We start from the raw sequence: 23230 nt of genomic DNA on the forward strand, positions 1-23230 counted from the left end.
GAGGGGCAAGGTGTGGAACATCAGATAATCAACCAATAACAACGGAGCAGGGAAAACAGGCAACAGGTGCAGTAACTTGTACTGATGAACTCAAGACTAGGGAAACTCCAACAAACACTAATCACACTAGGAATTCATCCATCCATCCATCCATTTTCCAAACCACTTATCCTATTGGGTCGCGGGGGGTCCGGAGCCTATCCCGGAATCAATGGGCATGAGGCAGGGAACAACCCAGGATGGGGGGCCAGCCCATCGCAGGGCACACTCACACACCATTCACTCACACATGCACACCTATGGGCAATTCAGCAACTCCAATTAGCCTCAGCATGTTTTTAGACTGTGGGGGAAAACCGGAGTACCCGGAGGAAACCCCACGACGACACGGGGAGAACATGCAAACTCCGCACACATGTGACCCAGGCGGAGACTCGAACCCGGGTCCCAGAGGTGTGAGGCGACATTGCTAACCACTGCACCACCATGCCGCCCCCTACTAGGAATTCAACGCTCAGAAAATATAGGAACACATGGGACATGATGACAGAACCCACAAGCTTCACAAGGAGAACAGAGAAATAATAAACACTAGGAAGAACAGGAAAACTAGTAATTACACAAAACAGGTGAGGCTGATTTCTGACCAGCCCTGAACCCATGACCCGAGGGTCCTAGTCTCTATGCTATATGCTCAACCCATCGAGCCATGCAGCAGTCTGGGGAACAGGAATAACACACTAGGGCTAAAGACAATGAGGTGACAAAGGGGCTGGCCAGCAATGGCTGCTGGCCACACAGGGAAGAGAAGCAGTGACAGGCTCAGGCGGGCGCTGACCCTGACAGTCATCCCCTGAATCTAGCTGATAATCATTTTATTTTTTTACACATGCTTGCAAGCATGACTTCTTTATAAAGGAATTAAAATTTCTGTTAACAAAAGATGGTTTAAAAATAATTGTGGGAACCTCCTGATTGCAGAAGTGTTCAGACCCTTTGCTATGGCAAACATAAATTAGCTCAGGTGCACAAAATTACCTTTTACTGATTACTGATTGCAAATTCTTCATTTGCAACAAAGCAATTAATTCACACTGCAAAACAGATGGAAACAGACTTCTATGGGCAGGTAGGAAGAAGCGAAAATGTAATGACTAAAATGCAAGCATAATACAGTTAACACCTACCTTAGTTTCAAATATGATAAAAGTCCACCTTTGTGTTTTTTGGCGAATGCTTGCCAAAACTGAACAAGAAATGTATAGAGTCATCCACCCATTTTCTGTACCCACTTGTTTATTCAGGGTCGCATGGGTCTAGAACCATAGAATCTCAGAAATTACAGGCCCAAGGCAGGAAATAACCCAGGTTGGGGCTCCAACCGATCGCAGGGCACACTCACGCACCATTCACACACACATTCACACCTACAGTCAGTTTGGTAACTAAAATGGACAGAGCAATGTAGATAGACATTACATAAAACTTTGTTTTTCTAAACACTTAAAACTGGGACAAAATGTCCTTTGAGGCATGTAAAGGACTGAAAGGAGTACGACCAGAGGTATGCTTTAGTATGAATGAAGTTAATGTTCATTGAAAATCATAACCAAAGCCTGTGAAATATCGTTACATTTCCGCCGATCAAAAAAACCAATCTATATTTATTCACTTGTAATTTGCAATTGCAACTGAAGTTCTTTGAATCGATTTTAGCAACAATGCCAAATGAATTTGTATTTAGAATTTACGCTATATAAATTTATGCAAGCACCATATCGATTCTTATGGTGATGAACCATTTTCATCCTTGTGAGTAAAGACTGAGCATTGAAGCTTCGATAAAATATCCAAGTATTCTCTGAAATCCAAGAGTTCGCTGAAAGAGGCTGAATGGTTTTGTAAGACGCAGATTACAATTTCCACAGAGTCACTATTTCATAATTTTTCTTCTATTTTATTCTTTTGGGTAAATTGTGTGAAAGCAGGAAAAAGGAAAGTTACCACATTCAATCTCCTTTACTTGCGTCCAGTTTGGTCACCATTCTGGTTCAAAAACATGACAATTGTGATTCTTGTGAGTGCTGTTATTTTTCCCATTCCAGAGCCGTGACATATCAAAGATGGATTTTCTTTCATTTCCACATCCCACAAAAAATGAGCTCAGCCTCTGACAGCCACCTGTTTCCATTCTTTACTTTTGGTAAATGATCTGTTTTTAATTCATATTTAGTTAGCAGATGCTTTTATCCAAAGTGATATACAATTGAGACAGCAGGGTCAGACAATTCCTGGAAAATTCCTCCCCACATTCAGGGTTCAATGGTGAACCCTGAAGTATTCAGACCAGCAGACTTCCAGTTGCAGGCACCTCAGGTGCTAAATCACAGAGCCACACACTGCCCACATTTTTAAACCTATAAGCAAAACATTCCATGCTTCAAAAAATATACGCAAGCAACTGTAGAATTAATGACGGAAATTTAGCTAAAAAGTAACTTTACTAGCCTTTTCTTACTTCAAACTATTTAATCTTGAAGAGTATAGGTGAAATCTCTGGCAAACGTCCTGTACAACAACACAATGTAAAATTTGCATCTGGGGACAACAACTTAGGTTCATTTGTGTTCATATTAGTACATTATTTCTTTTTTTATGAAGGGTCTATATGCATCTAGGTGAAAATAGTCACACAGCATCTATTGGTGTATTTACACCCGGTCTCCTCAATCCCCATCCTCTGGCTCTGAAAAAAATGTAAACGCCTCGTTGCTTGCATGGTTGCATGTCACTTCAATGGCTATACGTGCCAAAGTACAAGGTACAAACATAAAAGGTAGGGTATAGTAAACATAAAATGTACCCTTGTTTTCGCAAGAGTTAGCTAGTTGAAGGCACCCATTAATCTCGCTAACTACTATTAGCATTACAGTACAGGGCTTGAAATGTATTACTCTTAATGAGGAAGAATTCCCCTCATATGTGTAGCACATGGGGAGCAATTTTAGATTTTCAAGGGAGTGCAAAAAAAAAAAACAGATTCAATGGCATTAGCAATGAAATTTGTAGTGGAATAGCATTGTTGGCTACTGAAATCTGGGTGCAAATAGTAGCTGCCTTATTTTTACTTATGTATTTTTAGTTATATGATTGCCTCCCAGTGAGACTCTGTCTAGTTTGCCTCATTAAATCCTCACTTGCCTGACTAGCCCACACTCCAGAACAGTGACTTTTAACTTCTGGGCACAGACCCCACTCTGTTAACACCTGCCAGAAATGATATCGTTCTTCTGACCTGTGGGGTTTGACATGCAGTATTGATTCCATGTTGAGTCCTAACACAAATCATAAAACAAAATCTACAGCTAAGAAACATAAGACAGACTTCAAATAAAATTTTGAAGTTATTTAAGGTTGCATTATTTTGAAGTCTATGAGGTAAGGTAAATGTTTCGATATTTATCTGGGAATTGTGTTTTGCCTCAATTCTTGCAAAATATTCTTTTGTAAGAAATTATTTAATTACAGACGTCTTTTTGAGTAAGTAGGACAAATCACACATATTTGAACGCTATTTATTTTAATATCATAGTTATTATTATCATCCCAAAAATCAACCCTGACATCATCTTTTGAGTAATTGAAATGTTTAGACAATATTTTTAGCTTCATTTGCAACGATGACCTCAATCAAGTCTGCAAATTAGAGCACTCTTATTTTATCAGTGTTCATAAACTTTAAATATATAAAAATGAAATTTACTTGCATTGGAATAGACTAAGCAATAACATTCAAAGTTCATCTGATCAGATCACAAACAATTTATATGCATCTAATTCATAAAAATATCACCAGGGGACATTTTAACAAGCACAAAACTTGTCTTTGACACATTTACAGTTTAACTATGTTAGTCCCCATAGTTAACATTTGGCCTAAATTAGCTTTAGAATAAGCCACCCAGATGTCTATGGCAGAAACAGTTCAATAATTTATTTGAAAAAATTCAATTTTAGCAAATAAACAGATGTTTGCAAGCATATGAAGAATTTATTTTCCTGCTTTAACCCTACATGCCAGCAGTTGTCTGTTATTGGCATTTAAACACTAGTTTTGTCATAATGCTTCTTGCCTTCGACCATAGTCTTCTGAGTTTCTGTCACACCGATATCTTTCACAGGACACTTTCCGTTCTTTCCAGAATGTTTCAACATCATTGGCATCATGTTCATATCAGTGCATCAGAGGTTAAACCATGAAGAAAGATGGATTTAGGAACACTACTGCAAAATGAATGTATTCGTATTCCAAGCAAGCACTGGTAGTTCAACAATTAGAGTATTGTGGTAATAATGCAAAGGTTGTTGGATCAAATCCCAGGCAGCACATGCAAATTGTAAGTCTTCCCTCTACTGTAAGTTGCTTTGGATAATAGCATGACATACATTTAAAATAGTAAATGAATCAGAGTACCTCGAAGAATTCCCATGACAACAGGCGGAGAACATTCAAACTCCACACACATGGAACCCTGATCCCAGAGGTATGAGGCAACAGTGCTAACCACTGCACCACTGCGCTGCCCTTTGTAATGCATATATATATATATATATATATATATATATATATATATAAATATTATTTAAATAAGAATAATTACACAAAATAAAAAACTAAAACCTTATAAATCAAATAAAAATGTTTATTCAGAGGCAGAGTCATGCCTGGCTTTAGCTGTTGGCAGAATTGGCATTTACTCAAGCCTTTGTCTCATTTACCCCCAAATCCTGATATATTTTCAGCTTCACATGGAACCATATTGCAGCTGCACTCTGTGTGGCGCCTGCTGCTCATGGGAATTGTATTTCCGAGGTTTAATTATGTATTTGTCAAATTATGTACATGTCCTTTCAAAAGTGTGGACTGCTGACGTCAGTGACTACCAGCCTATTCCCCCTTTTTTCAGATGTTAACAGTCAGGAAACCACCAATATGTTCTCTGATAAGAGATGATTTACCTTTCAGCTACCAACTGCAGAATATGATGTAGAAATTCTTATAACATGATGGCATTTTTTCTTCCATTCTAATAAGTGAACAGGCAATATTTTTTGAAGTGCAGTTAAAGGCATCACCTTTTTGCAGTTTGTGCAATTATATTATAAATATTGCTACAGATATACATATCACACATCATTATATGCTTTTCCAGTTGTATGTACATCTAAACATATATGAACATTAACATTTATTGTGGGCAATAAATCAAAGGCAGAACATATTTACATTATTTAACACTTTTCGTTGGTCAATAGTGGTAAATAATGTGAGTGTTATTGTTGGGCCCCAGCTGAGAGGGATGGTGAGATATTATGTAAAAGACATTTAGACCTTGTTTATGGCAATAAACCCCAAAGACCTTAAAGTTCACCACTTCCTGACCACATCCAACAATGTCAAAGGCATCTTTTTATGAAGTAACTTTCCTTCTATTAAATGTTTTCTGACTGGTATTTCATCCATGTGCTGTCTGGGTTAGTCTCCACCTCCCCTGTGGAGAACAAGCAGAAAGGAGATGGGTGGATGGATGGATGCATTCCCATCATGCACTGGGAATGCATTAGTTAAAGGCAATTCCATGATCATTCGCTTACGGATATGGGCGTAAATTATTGGAGGATGGAGGAGTTGTAACCTCCCAATAATCTACACCAGCCAATAAAACCCCCTGGACCTCCTTAAATGAGTGGAGACCTCAACCCCCACACTGCTCAACCCAAAGTTATGCCCTTGACTGTGGGTATTCTCCATAACTACAGCAGTGCTGGCGAACCAATTAGGTGGCATAGACAGTTGCCCAGGGCACCATCTTCTGAGGGGATGCCAACTTAGCAATTTCTCTCCCCCACCTCCAAGGAGCATGCAGAGCAGTTCAACTTCCACAATAAAGTGAATTTGGGCATTGGGCATTGGGCACTGCCAAGGCACCACATTGGCCTCGAAGGGCACTGAATAACACCATCTGAAAAATAAGGTTCTCTGTGCCTCCTTATGTTCACAATTAAAACCACAATTATTGCTAGTAATATGCTACATTTCAAATGGCACTGAAGAGAAATTAATTTGCGAGCATGAGGAAAATTAATGAGATTTTCTGATTACTTGTAATTTGGCAACGTAATGCAGGAAATAACAGACACAGGACAGATGATGTGGAGACTTGGAGAATATTGATCCCTCATTCATAGTTCTTGGAAATGGAACATGAATTTAAAATGCAGATCCCGGAAACAGTCTACATGTAATGTAGGGCATACAGGGAATTGATAGAGAATGTGATAGAGAAGGCAGCTAATTTCATTTGCATGCTCAGTAAGGAATGATGAATGTGTCAAAAGCAACTGTAATAAATGGTGTAGGTATAAAGGTAATTTAACTATGTTGCTTCAAGTGCTTTTAAGCAAAAGTTGTTGAACATGGCTGATTACACAACAGAACCTCATTTGTGCTGTGTGGGCCTGGTTCAACAGCACCATTACACAAATGCACAGCCTCAAGCTCCTCGGGCCTTTTCCAAAGCATTCTCCATAGACTCAGAAAGCCAGTGGCTAGGTCAGGCCAACCCGTGCTTGCAGAGCCAGAAAAAGACAATACTCCTACAATCTAACCCAGAAAACAGCGCCTCTGGGACACTGCCCTGCCTACTGCCTAGCCTCACTCTGCAGCACTTACCAGCTTTCAGGACCTCAGGGCCAGAGGTTCATTTCAATTGCAGATGAATGACTGTTTATTTTAAACACATAAAATCATTTTCTTTTAATACTCAGAAAGTCAGAGAGGCCATGACTGAGTTTGACAGACCAAATGTGCTAATTGGATAAAATAATCAGCGATAAGATCAAAGTTCTTCTTTAACTTTAATGAGATATACGTCGAGGCTCTATTTCAGACTTACTGTATTGTCTTTGGAGTGTGTTGTCTCTGTAGACACAGATCCAACAGCAGTCTTATTAAAAATCTACTTATGCAAGAAGTACTGTGTACCAAAGTGTTACTACAGTACAGTATTCTGGAGTTTTTGTTTTGTTGTGTTTTTGACAAGAGATTCTTTTTTTGTAATGACATTTTTAGTAATTTAGCCCTGCAATGGGCTGGCCCCCCATCCTGGGTTGTTCCCTGCCTCGTGCGGGATAGGCTCCGGACCCCCCGCGACCCAGTAGGATAAGTGGTTTGGAAAATGGATGGATGAATGGATATTTAGTAATTTACTAATTACATATTCATATTCATACTATGCATACTTTATTTGCTTAGGTTGTTTTTTTTTCTACACAGAGAAATAAAAATGGTATACAAGGAGGTACTAAAAGGTATGATGATGATTGTCAGTAAAGATTGGTAATAAATTATTAGCAAGAAGCTAGAATATTTAAAGAAACATTTTGAATAAGGACACCTCATGAAGATGATTGTCAGTAAGGATTAACAGTAACATATTAAAAAGGTGAAGTTGTCTTTTGAATTCATTTTTTGAAGCGCACCTCTTAAAATGCTGTATGGTTCATAAATCTGGTCAGAGTGCAGTTGCATAAAGCAGGCAGTGAGGAAACTCGCAGGTCTATCATATTAACCCACGTTAGCAAATGACTGGAAAAATAGCAGCTCGGTTCCTGGCATTACCATAAAAAGCCTCTCGATCGAGCAAAAGCCCTTGTTGTCGATCATACTTGGGGGGCATCTGCGCCTCGCAGTCTTCTGACGTTCAGTAAACATGGCAGGCTAGTAATCGTGTAGTACCCGCGCGGTAATCTGAGGAGGCTCATTAAAGTCTGCACCCTTGCAAATCTCACTTTCCAGTCAACAGAAGCAGAACAAGGCAGCGGCACTGTGAAAAAGATGTGGGTGGTTCGGCTATATCATAACCTGTCATTTAATATTTAACTGAAATTAAGCTTGTGAAAAAGCACACGCACAGCGGGATAAAGGCAGATTAAAAGAGCTGAAGTTACATGCTGTCAATGTACCCAAATAAAAAGCATAGTAGTATATAAATCTCAGAAAGGAATTTGTGTGTTTAATAAAAAGCTTGTTTACTTTGGTCCATTTTTATATTTTATAATCAGAAATATGGCAGATATTGTACACACCAGCCGAAATCGGGTCTTGTCGCTGCCCTGGTTGAAGCCCCTAATGTGCAGTTTGGTGGATACAGTCACCTGTGGTGGACAGTAACACATCCCAGTTGGAGCTGGAGGGGTGGTAAACCCCAGTGCTCGCAGAAAGACTATGAGAGCAGCAATTAGGAGCTGACCACACCCCGTAGCTAAGGGAGGAGAGGAGCATGCTCTTTGTAGAAGCTTGGGTGGAGTGGGCAGCACTCAAAGGACTTCCTGGCATCTGCCGACAAAATCAGTGCGAGTACCAATCTGCAGGAGCTTAGTGGTGCACAAACTTAAGGCGTTAGTATACAAGGAGACAAGGCAGAGGAGTAACTGTGATGTTTTTTTTTTTTTATGAATGGCTATTACAGCTGTCACACCCGTAGACATACATTAAATATTCTGCTCAGAGCTTCTTGCTGAAAACGCCACATCGGCTACCTGCCATTTTATCGGCAACACAACAGAAAGAGAAATGGTAAATGTTGCCATGATTAGTAACATCTGACCACCTGCACACTAACCATCTGATATTTTACCTGGATTTGCATTATGACCTCAGAGAGACAGACTATAATTACTGACTTTTTTGGCTCTTGTATCTATGTTCCCATGTGCACAGTAATAAAACAATGATGGTCCTTGTGGTATGGGGACAGTCTGCGGGTGACACTGTGGCTTTGCACCTAAGAAAGCAGTGGCTTTCATTACTGTCCTTGGCTCTATGTGTGTTTTCACAGGTTTCTTCCAGCTTCCACCTGCAGTGCAGAAATTGGTGTGACTGATTGGGTGTGAGTGCATGCATGCCTTGTGATGGACTGGCATGCCATGTTGGGTGTCTCCTGCCTTGGGACAGGCTCCTGGCTCACCGTGACCCTGTACTGGGTAATTGGCCATCCAGATTGGTCATCAGATTTCCCCTCCACCTTCAGGAAACACCTCAAGATCTGTCTGTTCCAGGATATCCTCTACTAGCCTGATGTCTTTCTGTCTTAATGTTGTACTTCTCATCAGTGAATTGTCTTACTAGGTTCTTGCTTTGTTGGAAGAGCCCAATTGATGTGCAGCTCTTACTCCTATACTAACACTTGTAGCTCGGCACTTAAACCTCGTCAGTTCCTCTAAAGCCGCTTGTTTGTAATGCGCTGTCTGCTTCACTTGTACGTTTCTTTGGACAAATGTGTCTGCTAAATAAAATAAATGTAAGTAAATGTGAATATACGTGCTTTTGGATCATGGCAAACCAAAGACAACAATAGTAACTTATCACCAACAAAACTGGCACATTGGACAACAAAATATCAGAATCATAGGTATGAGATTTCTAAAAGTGGCAAAACAATGCCATATCATAGCATTTTATCTGAATAACTAGGCATTTACCCAAATGCATTTTACTAATATGTCCAACCTAACAGCCTACTTACAAAACAGATCATTTTCCCTTGACTTATACCCAATTTAGCAATTTTCAGCGCTGTATAAACTCAGTTATCAGCAAGATGTCCCCATGCGACCCCCACAGTGTGTACAGGTGCTTTGAAAATAATGAGGATGTGAAGAGACCACATGCAAGTCTAATGTGGCCAGTTGCTGTTTAAGGAGTAATGTTTCACTAGCTGTTAACAAGCAGTACGTAGCATGACATGATGACCTATGACCTTTGAACAGAAAAGGAGGTCTATTCCACTATGACTACACTGGTCAACGAATCTGTATTCTTTCTGAATCAAAACTGATGAATGTATAGTCCTTTGTGGGCTGAATTCAAATATATAATCAGAATTTCCCTATCATGCAAGGATTTTGAGTGACACAAATCAAACTTTATGCTATGTATATATTTACAGTATATATGCATGGTGACTCATCTAAAAAGTGGAAGTGTATGATTTTTCTGCTGCACTCGTCCTGCAGTGTCCAGCAGAAGTCAGGAAGCACACTGAGAGCTCACCAATCGGCAGGGAGCCAGGATTCGGAAAGCGAGAGCAGGATGCTGCCTCAACATGATCGAATGTGTAAACGCTGGCAAAACAGACTTTCAGTACTTTGCACCTTTCTGTCTTAAGAAATTTTGGAAAGAGAAATAAAACCATTTTGGTTCCACTTTACAATAAGGCTGCCCTTATAAAGCAAATATGAATGGTTTATAAGCAGGTTATTAATTGGGTTGTAGCACTTTGTAAATCATTAATAGACAATTATAAACAAGTTATACCACAGTTTTCTTCTTATTAATGCGTTACTACCATTTATAAGTGGCAAAGGGTAGCCTTATTGTAAAGTGGTACTACCATTTTTCCTAAATTAAACTTTAATGTATCCATACATTCTTAATAAGGAGCCTAAAAATATAGCCTAAAAAACTCAAAACTCACTCAAAAACTAGCAACTGATAGCAAAATTCTGAGTGAATTTCTAAAATCAACATTAAGAATACATAAAAACACGCCTTAGTTCTATCATGACAAAATCTTTGTTGAACAGTTGTTGCACACTACCCGTGCCTCATGCAGGTATGCGGTGTTTGTTAAAATGAAAACAATCAGATTCCTGAAACTGAGTGGTAATTTATGATTTATTTAGGTGTGACAAGAGGGTAAAACTAAGAAAGATTAGAGAAAAAAATATAATGCTACAGAAAACCAATCGAAATGGAGGGGGTGGGAGAGTTACAAAAGGTCTCCGCAAGTCTACAGCCCAACTCACCCTTTTCCCTCCTTCTATAAAGGCTTCTCACTGCCAAGTTCAATAAGGGGACCATACCATTATGCAAACAAATCGGGGGGGGGCATGCCATGATGGAATAACATTGCTAACTGTAGTTCGCATTTCTGTTCTCTTATATCAAATTGATGGGAGAGTGGTTCTTATACTTTATAGATGCCTTGTTGTTGCTTATCATGAAATTATTACAGTTCAGCTGTTCATAAGAAATGAATATTAATGTTTCCATATCTACTGCCTTACCTTCATTCGCACAGAGTTTTTACAATTTTAATCCTAAATTTCACAAAATGGCCAGCACACTAAGTTCTGCCATCTCAGGAAAATACTTCCGCAGTCCTGGCATGTGCCTGAGGTTATCCCAACGTCAGACAGGCCCACAAGGTGGTGATGTTACAGATCATTAAGTTTTGTCATTCAGATATGACCTTTTCACCTGCTGGAGCAAATCCACTCACATGCACCCAGTGCCGTAACCCACACCTGTGCTGGTCATTTTTATTACATTTTATTATGTTTGTTTATAAAATCTGTGCATTTCATGCACACGCAAAACAGGCAGCGTTTAATGAGGCAGCAAACTGTAACTTGCCGATATGCCAACCTTATGAAAGCTCGATGGCATATATGATTGCTGTAAAGCTAAGCATTAGGAGATTTGAAAAAAAAAAACATCGGGTTGGCTGTATCCCAGGTTTGTACAAGGCTCAGGTCTGTTGTTGAACACTTTCAGTCACCCTAATAACGTGAAATGTAGTGGGAGCATATTAGGTACTGTAGGACACGTCTAAACAAACCTAAAAGCCTGCACCCTGGTCAGTGTGGGCGTTTTTGGTGATGGGAGGTGCAGTTCTTACGGATGGGCGATGAATCAATAAATCATGCAGAGAATAAATGATCCCCATTAGCGTATCCAGTGCCTCTTCAAGCACCACATAAACATAAACAGACTCTGTGAGTCATGTACCCTCAGCTTCTAAAAGCATTTTTTATTTTTTTTTTGAAAATTCCATTGGAGCCCTGGTTTATGTTCTTAACTAGAAGCAGTAGGTTGCAGGAATGGAAGGCATGCTCTGCTGAATGGGATCCTGCAGAATGCCTGTATTACCTATGGTTTTTACAGCGTGCTTCATATCTTTTCAGCCACACTTCTTAACCATCTAATAGCATTAGTCTCTGTTTAATTCTGCAGGTGAAGTGCTCAGTGCTCTTTAGAAGGTTGGAAGTCTACGATTCGCATGTCCATATTGTCATCTTTATTGACTCTTATGGAGGAATCATAAGCATGGATAGAGTGGCGAAAATGATCGTTTGACTTTACCATAAATGTGTTCCATGGATGCATTACAGATAGAGAAATGTTATTAGATGATGTCAAGCCATTTCTTTATGCTTTGAATATGGAGTACTGCAGTTTTACGTGAGTGAGATGACCGTGGGTGCCGGTCTGGAACCAGAGACGCCGACCATCTGTGACATAGCGGAGAAACGCTGAAAATGAAAAAGCAGAGATTGTTTTTAATGCTTAATTCTAATTCTCAGTTGAAAGAAAAAGACATAGAGATCCTTAAAGGTAAATTAAAGTTGACATTTTCTTAAGCAAATGAGAATGAATAAAACTTGTGGCATGATTAATGATCTTTTTGCATAAGTAAGTACAGTATTGGTCTACCGTACTCATTTTCAATTTTTTGCTTCTAGAAGGAAGTACAGTTTTTGCTTTGATGTCTGTTGTAATGTCGTGTCTGTAGTCCTGATGGTGCAATAATGGACTGGATCGCATGATTATTGATGTAGGTGAACATTAGCCTCACCTGCAGGTCTGATTAACATTCTGCTGTTTTTGAGACATTTAGCTGTTAGTCACTGTCCACGCACCACTTGACTGCCCTGATCATTATCTCACTCTAGCCGTTGTTTTTTTTTTAATGAATTCAGTCGTTGTGAAGACAGCAGGTGGGTAAAGTATGGTAATAAGCTGTCTGGAACTAGTAAGCAATAATGCAGGTAGGGAGATGGGATTAAATATATGCTGTAATGGTTCCTGAAATGTACAGCTCATGCGATAAATCAGAGATTCATCTAAAAGATGAATGAAAATCAGTGGATGTGTAACTGAATAACTGTTTTGAGATGCACATCACATTTAATAGTTTCATGGATTATATATTTTGCCCAGTGTTATATATTTATTAGAATATAAAAACTTGGGTGTATATGCTTAACTTTGGTATCTTGCATGAACAATGGGAACAACTGGGCACTTAACACTCTCATTGATGCAAAAGGAAACCCATAGTGATTTCCATCAGCCAGTGAAATATTACTACAATACATTTACATCCATTTTCCAAACCGCTTATCCTACTGGGTCGCCCAGAGCCTATCCCAGAAGCAATGGACACAAGGCAGGGAACAACCCAGGATGGGGGGCCAGCCCATCACAGGGCACACTCACAAACCATTCACCCACGCATGCACACCTACGGGCAATTTAGTAATTCCAATTAGCCTCAGCATATCTTTAGACTGTGGGGGGAAACCGGAGTACCTGGAGAAAACCCCATGACGACATGGGGAGAACATGCAAACTCCGCACACATGTGACCCAGGCGGAGACTCAAACCCAGGTCCCAGAGGTGGGAGGCAACAGTGCTAACCACTGCACCACCATGCCGCCCCCAATACGTTTACATTACATAAAAAATACTTTTACATTAAACAGTATTTTATGTTAAGCAACTTGCTCTTACTTTCCGTAAGAGCAAGTTGCCCGATTGCGTAACACTGACTGGTTTTAGTCAAGTTATGGTGAATGCATCTCTCCCTATGAAAGACCTCCCGCTCTTTGCAAATTGCAGGGAGTTTAATTAAAAGTCAAGATGAATAGCAATTGAAATAATGGTTTGCACTGATAATTGACATGCCTAACCTGTGATGTTCCACTACCGGTAGCTCTACTTTTGAACAAGAAGGTCCCAAACATAGTACAGTATGTGCTGTTGCATGGCATCGGTAAAACATGAAGGTATGTGTCCACAGAACTAAGTTGATCCCCACAAGAAAGTAGAATGTGTGATTCTTCTGTCGACAAATGTAATGGTCTACTTTCCTAATATGCAGTGTGGCCACACATGGTCTGAACCCCTGTGTGAGTAATATAGACATGGGCAATTATACAAGCACTTTATCTCCCAATGCAAAGGAGCTTAATTGGTTCCTTTGTTATATACGTGTTCTGTCTTTCCTGGACCAGAAATAAATGCTCTCGGGAACCCACCCCCATGAAGACAGACATTGGGAATGAGCTAGGATTTTTCTATAACATTTCCCTATTTATCTGCAATGCCTATTGACAACTGGTTGTATACCTCAAAATCCCTGCTGAAGACAGGGAATGTAACGTACAATTCAGGATTCATTCATATGTTCAGTAATATAAGGAGCATACTTTAGTGTGCTAGCATCTCTTTCAGGATTATGACAAAACAGGGCTGGAAAATTACAAAGAAATTGCTTCCAGATGTCATTGTACTGTTCAGAATCACTTCCATTATAATAGCAGTGCTCACATGAAAATTGATTTAATAGCCTGGACAGACCCATGCCAGTTATTTCAATGGTAATGTCTATTAACATTGAAGAGAACAATGCTGCTGTATGGATGACCACAGGACAAACCGCTGGGCTTGTCGTCTTGCACGCAATTGATAAATGTCTGCGCAAATGCTTAGTCAGTAATAATAATGTATCATTAGTTTTTGAAGTGTTTTGTAATTTAACCCAACTCACCTAGACTAACCTGAGGTGGACAGTTCTTCAAATTGTACTGAGCTGCCTGGAAAGGATATAGCAGCATCTCTTTGGAATGAGTCACTGATTTCTTTCTTCCCAGGTTTCCTCACTTTGCTCTTTTATTTTTATTATTTTGTTGACTATATGAAGATCTTTTTTAGTGGAAAAAATAAATGGTTTAAACATAGACAGAAGCCCGGCTCTGAGTCCTCATGCCCGAATCGCACCTTACCAGGGTGCAGCTCTGTCTCAAACAACTTTAACTTTTTTCTTAATGTCCTAAAAATTTAGTAACCATTTAATAAAAGTTTTAAAAGGTGCACTAAAAATTATGCTTTTTTATCAGCTTTAATATTAATTTTTATTACGAGGTCTGAGTAGACATTCATTGTTCGAGTGGACGAGATACTCTTACATGATGCCGGTTTTGCATTTTGATGCCTTATTTTGCATTTTGAATTATTTCACTTAACGTACTGCGGCCAAAACTTCACTTATTAGCTAGACTCTGATAGAGGTAAGACATGCATAAGGAGCATTCCATGAATAACTTGATATTTTAATGTATTTTCATGGGGACATTATGAATGTATAATCAAGAAAATTAAGCTACTTGTAGTGACAAGCCATTTTAATGCATAAAGTTTCATTAGCATGTTATGTTTAAAAAAAAACAAGTAGCATTAAACCGCATCACATGTACAATACCCAATACAAATATAAAGAACTTTTTGATCACATTTTTAGTGTGGTGATCCTAAATACATTTGATGACTGACGTACAGAGCCGCCCATTGAGGACCTCCCCCTCTGCTCTGCCCCCTTCCAATTTCTCTGTTGCTCATGAAACTCTCCTATCCGTAATTGACTTGATTGACTCTTATGGCTGTAAATATGGCCAGGTTTAGTGTTTCTTTTTTTCGTCAGGTGTACGTGGTGTGTTTTGTACGATATGCTCAGGGATTGAAATAGCTTTCATGCATTTGCTATGAAACACTTGGCAATTCCTTGTCGTAAAAACACAAATGTGTGCTTGGTTTATGTACATTTGTGCTGTTATGACAAGAAATTACCATGCATTTTAACCTTTACACACCAAGACCATGCTTGCATGCCAGTTACGTTAATCCCTGGAAATGCTTGACGTTTTGGTGGTGCAGTTCATATTAGTCAAAAGGTTTGTGGCACTTGTTGGGCTGAATGTGTGTAATTGCGATTAACCTTTATCCTACAGTCTGCATCACAACCCTATGTATTATGTGATTTAGTTTATGTTATGAAGACCAACATGGTGCAATTTGTAGCTGTGGTTTAAAGTTCTTCTCTGGGATGGATGATTTTAATAATTATTCCCTGCTGTTTAAAATGATATTCAGCATGATGCAAACCTAATAGACCAGAAACGGTTTCAGTGTGAGAGTTTAAATCTGCACAGAAGAGAATAATTTGAACTATAGTTAGCTGAAAAAATAGACGGTCATTCAAATATTGTAAGTGTATAATGGTGAGAATTTAAGTTTTGAAGTTGCATTTTAGGATATAAAACTGACAGATCTGGTAGTAGTGGAGTTTAGTGGCAACCTCTGAAGGTTTTATATGTCCCAATTAACTGGTTCGGCAAGATTTTTGCAGAAGGAATCGGGGAGGTCTTAAAACCTGTGTTAAATCAGCCGTGTAAAGCTCTGTTTGTTTCCTGTGGCCTGTACTACGAAGCGGGGTTACTGGCTTATCGGGGTAACTTGCCGGATTTAAGGTACCACAATTTAAATGGACTTCATATTTGTTCACTTAAATTTTGCCCCGACTACCTTAAATCCGACGAGTTACCCCGATAAGCCAGTAACTCCGCTTCATAGTACAGGCCCCTGGTTTAGCAGATTAATTTTTAAGACCCCTCTTAATTCTCTCTCTTAATGAATATAGTAAATTTAGGCCCAAATCTGCCTTTCATCTGCTGACCAATCCAAACTGCACATTAGCCTTACGAGCACTCGTGATTCTGTTGCCTTTGCTGGGTGCTGTTGAACGTTTCGGCCTTATGTTTGCTAGCTTGCCATCCCCTTACCTACATTGCCAGCTCCCACTGTCTGTGTGTCTCCATATTGCTCATTTTGTAGCTGCCTTGACTTGGCGGACTCTCCAGGTGTCCCATCTCACCCCAGACCTGCTCCCTGCTGTCTGATATTACTGCCTAGTTCAATTTGGAATGCAATGTTAAATTTCCCAGGGAGACAATTTAATTGCATTTTTTTATGGCAAGTTTTATTGTTATTTACGCTTCCCTCATTTCAAGAAGAGTTTTAGTTATCTGTCTTGACGGGATAACCTTGTTGCAATATATGAGTTTATATATATATGTGTGTGTGTGTGTGTGTGTGTGTGAGCGGGTATACTGTGCCTTACCATATGGTGACACAATGTGATGAATACCAGTTTCCTGGTCCCTATAAGGGAAAAATCAATTTAATAAAAATCTGTGATTGTAAAAACTCTTGAATTTTGTTTGGTTACTTATGGTTATGGTTAGGGCTGGGTGGAGATTAAGGTTGTCATAGTTAGTGTTAGCATTTTTCCCACAGAAGTGAATGAGCGGTGCCCATAAAGATATGTTTACCCAACGTGTGTGTGTGTGTATACATATATATATTTATTCCCAACTTTAATATTCCACATATCATTCATATTTATCATCATATTTATTACTTCAGTTTTAGCCATGTGCAAACCTAAAACTTCGTTCTGTTTCTGCTTTCTGCAAGCCTCTCCAAGGCTCTGTGTCTCCATTTTACAGCCCACTCCTCTGATATGTGCAGTACAAGCAGGAATATAACAAGATGGATTGTATTGCATTAGCATGACTCACAATTTACCAAAGGTTTTTAATGGGATGGCTATCCCCAATTCCCATGCCATCTTTCTAGCTAAATGACCTCGTGGCTCCAAGTGGAGCAGTTTATATTCACAATCAAGGGCCAACTTCTAAGTTTTAAGTGGAAATCTTCCCATGGGTAATTATCTCCAGCATTATACCTTGAATCTTAATATCTTAATTAAGAAGAAAATATGTAAAAGCTTTTACTGGTAAATTACAGGTGAATGCAGTGGTGAATGCAGTGGTGAACAGATATACAGTACAGTGGGAACCACTTATAATGATAACAGTTATAGTGATCAACTGCTTTAATGGATCAAAAATCTTGGAACAGAATCATTCTTGTATAGATACTGTTTACATAACTCACTTATAGTAAGTAGTCCGTTTGCAGTGTTCATTTTGAGTCTTTATACATGACAACATACGGAAAAAATAAAACTGCTTTTTTTAACGTTACTTTGATTACTTGCTTACATTTTGCCTTGCGGTAACCCATCTGCTTTTGGCTAGCTACCTGAGGCTAATGCTGTGTGCATGGAAAACGTGACGGGAAAAAGAAAGTAATTTTCTCCCAATAACAAATATAGATTCATCAAAGCTTATGATAAACTGCCAAAAATAAGCTAACGAGATGCAGCAGCAAAACTACAATAAGGTATATTTTATGTACAGTACTGTATTTTAGCGCATTTGAATTATACACAGTTCAGTAATTTCATTTGTAAAATACTTTAATATGAAAAGAATTTGAAACCACTGTACTGTATTCTGAAAGTCAGTAAAATTCAGTAAATAGTGATGTTGTCTTTTATAATGCTCAATATTCATGTAATAATTACTGTATACAAATGTCAATTAGATGGTAATCCGCCTGAGATATTGTGACGCCCGCTCCGTCCGCTCCTCGTGTGTGCCACGCCCCCTGATTACCCACGTGTGCTTCCCTGTTCGTCTCCAGCTTTGTCCATTTACTTTGCTTGGTCCTGTCTTATTTAAGTCCTGGTCTTACCTGTTTGCCTTGTCTGTCATTGATGTTAGTCGCGTCAGATGTTATCCGCCATCCGTTCCCCCGATTCCTTATTAAAACCCCAGTTTGCCCCGTAATTCGCCTGTTTGCCTGCTTCCTGTCTGCTCGCCTGTCTGTTCGCCTTACCGGCTTCCAGCCTCCCATGACAGATATAAAGAAAAAAAATGGGTTATAATTATCATCTGCATATAGTGATCGATTTCAGCCATACATAAGTGATTACTATAGACAGTTTGCACTGTATAATGAAAAAAAGTTACATTATTTAATGTCTTTGAAACCACAGCCAATGAAGAGTTTTGTAATTACGCACAAACACACACTCACAGACACACACAGGTTTGTAATTATATCTTTATGGGGACGCTCCATTCATTTCTATGGGGAAAACTCTAATCCCAACAATGACAACCTTTACCCCATACCCAGCCCTATCCTTAACCATAAGTAACCAAGCAAAATACAGGATATTTGGCTTGTTTAATTTTTTGATTGCAGTGACAGATTTTCTTATATTAAACTTTCTAAAAAAGAAGTCTGCTAATATGAGTTGCCAAATGCAAGGCCTTTTCTCTGAAAAGGTAAACTTTCCAAAGTTTATGAAGGCCAAGATGAATAAGCAGAGTGGGCTGTTTTTCTGAAAAGAAAAATAAAGTTAATTTAAAAACCCAGACAATGGCCCATGTCCTCTAAAAACACGGAATGTGAAAACCACATTCATAACCCCCCTCAAAAGGCTTATGAAGAGGAATATACTTGTATATAATGTCATCATAAAAGTGTAAATGAACACAAATTTAAGCAGAGTTGAAGACCAGAACAGCTACAATTAGTGAAAATAATGAATCTAAGAGATTAGTTTGCAGATTTAACACAGTTTAATTTAATTGCATGGATGATTATGCAGACAAAAAGCATGTCCCTCATTTAGCCACACACCTGCTCCGTGTCGTTAATCTGCCATTAAATAATAAACACTAGACAAAATAATTAGAGTTCTTAGACTTATTGCCAGACTTTAAATTAAACTTGTCAATTCAAATAGTTAGTGGTGTCCAAGCTAGTTTTATTCCTTTTAATTTTTAAAATTAATTTTGCTAGCATGCTACATAAGGCTATGGTGAGTAAGGAGAGTATTATTCAGGATCTATTAAGACATTCATTTCAAACACTGAACTGATTGTGATTCAAACTAAAGAAACCTTAGCAATCAACACTCTTGCTAGGCCCTGTAAGACAAGGCTGGAACCACTGCTGGCCTTCAGCCCTGGGAGCAAGAGTGTGTCTACCTCATTAAACATGATATAAATGGCAACAGCAAGTCACATAAAAAGCCAACTGCCTGTTGTCTGTTAGAGGACACAAGGCAGGGAAGGGGTTTAGATGGGCAATCATTTAGGACTCTGCAATAGATTAAATTTATTTAGATTATATCTTACGGGGTAATTCGACATGGACCTCGACCAAATCGCAACTCAACCAGCCTTCTGGAATGAATTCAGGTCGTGATCCAAGGTACCACTGTATTATTTTATAGGAAATGTCTTTTATATGTCAGCAGTACAGAGAGAGAAGATCCTGTTCCTAAAATTGCTGATAAAGTTTGCTGTCAGCTAGGATACAGATCAAAGAATAGGCATCACTTAGATCCTCCTGAATCACAAACCGTTGATACTTTACCCCCAATCTGATGACTGGCAGCTCCATGTCAGCTCATAAATATGCCAAATACTCATCCATGAAGTCTGGTTGGTGTGTTGCTCTGCGAGATAGGACTTTATGAAGACTAGTGGCTAAAATCCTGTGACCACCAGGCAAAAGGTACCGGTTGGCCATACCCCCCTGCCCCCTGCTCCTTAAGAAATCTGTAGACGTCACCACAGAACTGGTATAGTAAATCTGAAAACCACCGCAGATCAACCAACTAATAACCTGCTGCTTTTGCTCTTGGACCCGAAGTATACTAAATATTAAATGTCACCAAAAAATTCCCAAAAACGTCAAGCAGTGTAAAGTGAAAAATGCGGAGGCATCAGCTGCCAGTGATCACCTTACAGATAAAAGCAGTGAATGAGTCACATCAGGATATGCATGCAAAACAGAATTTGTAACCCATTACTTAACATGCTCCTTCAATAGATGTTATTCAGTGCACTATTGACTCAGAAAAGTGTGGGGGAAGAAATGTGAGTCACATGGGGATCAATGGAAAAGTATTACAACCAAAAAAAAGTTTTCAAACCTCAATGGGGCATGGTACATAAAAATCCTAAGCAAATTACTTTGATATAAGAATAATTTAAAGTCTTCATTTACACCCATGTGTCACAAATATCTTCATTAAGGTCTAAAATGACACTTACACTTAATTCCAGTTTTAAATTTGGGTTTTTGAGATTACTTTATAGATTTCTATATTTCCAGAGCACTGGATAATTAAAAACAATTATCCTTCAATTTCAATAAATGTCTATCCAATGAGGTACATCCTTCAATGGATGCTAGCTCTAATTGATTCATTTATGGTTAACTACTATTCAAAGACACAATGGGAAAATTTTTGACAGGCTACTTAAGTTATTTGTTAGCTACATAGATAGTTTTGAGTTATATATTCTGTATCTGATGCAGTCATGAAAATATGTGTATGGCTCTGGCTGATTTTCATGCAACAGTGAAGGATATTTAAGTCAAACAGTAGACTAATATTGAGTTATTGAGTGATCGATCAATCTGAATTTTGATGATAATTCAGTTACTCAGAATATTTAACAACAAATTATAGCTCATGGGAGTCTTACTTACACAAAAATGTTCTGAGGGCAAAAGGGAAAATGATTAGTTTAAAGAGAGAATCAATCATATTGTGGAGGAGGTGGGTCCAGGCATCTAGAGTATGCCAGATCAAGACATTTGATTAGTTGGTCCCGCCTCTTCTACAATCTGATTGGTTCTCACTCTCTCTCTCTCTCTGAATCATTTTTCATTCTGTCCTAAGAACATTTTCGTTTACAACTGCCATGAGCCAAATTACATGAAAGCAAATCTGTCATATTAAAGGGATGAATTTTGGGGAGCATGAAACATTGAATTGGTATTATAGACTTTGGGGCATTTTTTCTGGATTTTCGTCTACAGGATATTGAATGGTGTGAATTATAAAGCCTAGCAGGCATTTTACTTCTTCAGCATCAATGCATTATGCCTGCAGCTTTGGCTATTATTTGTTTTCCCTATGAATCAAAAGGAATCAAGATGTAATTTAATATCCCCATTCACAGACTCTGATCTGATGTGGAATTAGGTACTATAATGTTCCTCTAGGGCATTAAAGAAAAAGAAATAACAGATCATGGGGAAAGAAAACAAAAAAATAAAGTCTTTAAATAATTCTTGCAAATAATCTCCTTTTTTATATGAAACAATGTGATTGTAGCAGATTGAAAGATTTTGGCAGGATGGTCATTCCTCAAGAGATTCAGTTCTGTCATTTGCAATTTAGTTTTAGAGCATTTTCTTATCCCTCATTATTCACTGCTCAAAAAAATGAAAGGAACGCTTTGAAAACACATCAGATCTCAATGGGAAAAGATCATGCTGGATATCTATACTGATATGGACTGGGTGATGTGTTAGGAATGAAAGGATGTCGCATCGTTTGATGGAAATGAAAATTATCACCCCGAAAATCAAAGTGAAAACATGATACGGAAGGCTAGTCTATTTTGCCGAAATTTCACTACAGTAACTCAGAACCATACGCAGTAGTCTGTATGGCCCCCACGTGGTTGTATGCATGCCTGACAATGTCGGGGCATGGTCCTAATGAGACCACGGATGGTGTCCTGGGGGATCTCCTCTCAGATCTGGACCAGGGTATCACTGAGCTTCTGGACAGTCTGAGGTGCAACTTGGTGGCATCAGATGGACAGAAACATAATGTCCCAGAGGTGTTCTATTGGATTTAGATCAGGCGAGCGAGGGGGGCAGTCAATGGTGCCAATTCCTCCATCCTCCTGGAACTGCTGGCATACTCTCGCCACATGAGGCCGGGCATTGTCGTGCACCATGGGGAATTCAGGACCCACTGCACCAGCGTAGGGTCTGACAGTGGGTCCAAGGATTTCATGCTGATACCTAATGGCAGTCAAGGTGCTGTTGTCTAGCCTGCAGAGGTCTGTGCGTCCCTCCATGGATATGACTCCCCAGACCATCACTGACCCACCACCAAACCGGTCATACTAAGCAATGTTACAGGCAGTATAACGATCTCCACGGCTTCTCCAGACCCTTTCACATCTGTCACATGTGCTCAGGGTGAACCTGCTCTCATCTGTGAAAAGCACAGGGTGCTAGTGGCTGACCTACCAATTCTGGTATTCTATGGCAAACGGCAATCAAGCTCCACGGTGCCGGGCAGTGAGCACAGGGCCCACTAGAGGACATTTGGCCCTCAGGCCACCCTCATGAAGCCTGTTTCTGATCGTTTGGCCAGAGACACAGCAGTAGCCTGCTGGAGGTCATTTTGAGGGAACGAAGATGAGGAGGGAAAAATGTCAGTTGCCTCCACCTGTTGAATCATTCCTGTTTTGGGGATTGAAAGTGTACATTAAAGTAAAAGATAAAAATTAATGGTACTTTGGCCT

At 39.2% G+C, this 23230-nt stretch overlaps 1 protein-coding gene across 1 annotated transcript in view; it reads left to right on the forward strand.

Annotated features, from left to right (window-relative positions):
- The first annotated feature begins 350 nt into the window (after window positions 1-350).
- The window catches only part of LOC125751505 (salivary glue protein Sgs-3-like), a 71892-nt gene continuing 49012 nt past the window's right edge, over window positions 351-23230 (forward strand). The window contains exon 1 of the transcript XR_007400647.1: window positions 351-453. The gene's annotated coding sequence lies outside the window, so the exon portion shown is untranslated. The remainder of the gene's footprint in view (window positions 454-23230) is intronic.

Source organism: Brienomyrus brachyistius, chromosome 11 (genome assembly GCF_023856365.1).
Source record: "Brienomyrus brachyistius isolate T26 chromosome 11, BBRACH_0.4, whole genome shotgun sequence".
NCBI classification, from domain to species: Eukaryota; Metazoa; Chordata; class Actinopteri; order Osteoglossiformes; family Mormyridae; genus Brienomyrus; species Brienomyrus brachyistius.